Below are 871 nucleotides of genomic sequence, written 5' to 3'. Positions count from 1 at the left end.
AATAAGTGCTAGGCTTATAATTTCTTCGACTAATCCCTTTTAAGGCGGTGCTCCAGTATGACGGCAGTCAAATGACTGAAACAAGTAAAACGCTAAAAGAATAAAACAACATATATGTACACACACATATATATATACACACACAAACACAGAACAAGCAGGTGAGACAGACGGGAGGACTAATAGGGAGACAGACAGAAAATAGAAAAGCCCCACCCCACTAACACTTGCACAAGAAATCGCGCATTGGGACCGACCACGAAACAACGTGGTTGCAAATCAAGCTTCTTCACCACATAGCCATCGCTGTGCCTAATACATAAAAGATTACTAACACGAGTGGAGTTCGAACCCACGTAGACAATTGTCCATTGGAACTTAAGTCCAACGCCTTAACCACTCGGACATTGTGCTGCTAGCGTCTTTGAACCCAGAAATAATGTATCTGTTCATGATATCCAGTCAAGCGCTAATTGTTTTAGAATCTTTCATGTCTAATGACGTGGTTAATAATTAGAGACTTTATAATCTGATTAACAGCTCATTTACATATTTCTGTTTCTGGCCACAGAATTCCGGGCTCAGTCCCGATAAGTGAGGCATTAACCTCGAGCCCACCACTTCCTTGTGACTGGATTTGTTAGGTGGAAACTGAAAGAAGCCTGTCGTGTGTGTGTGTGTGTGTGTGTGTGTGTGCGTGCGCGTGTATATATATATATTTATGTGTTTGGATTGTCCATGCACAGGGGCCATCCGGACTCCCGTTTGCGCCGTGAACAGGGATTAATCTTCTATCTTCGCTCCTTTGCGCCACATGGGCTCAACTCCCCTCCACTCTTCATCTAACCCCCTCCTCCTGTCTCTCTCCCCC

Source organism: Octopus bimaculoides, chromosome 4 (assembly GCF_001194135.2).
Source record: "Octopus bimaculoides isolate UCB-OBI-ISO-001 chromosome 4, ASM119413v2, whole genome shotgun sequence".
In the NCBI taxonomy this organism is placed as follows: domain Eukaryota; kingdom Metazoa; phylum Mollusca; class Cephalopoda; order Octopoda; family Octopodidae; genus Octopus; species Octopus bimaculoides.
This window is presented reverse-complemented; position numbering follows the sequence as displayed.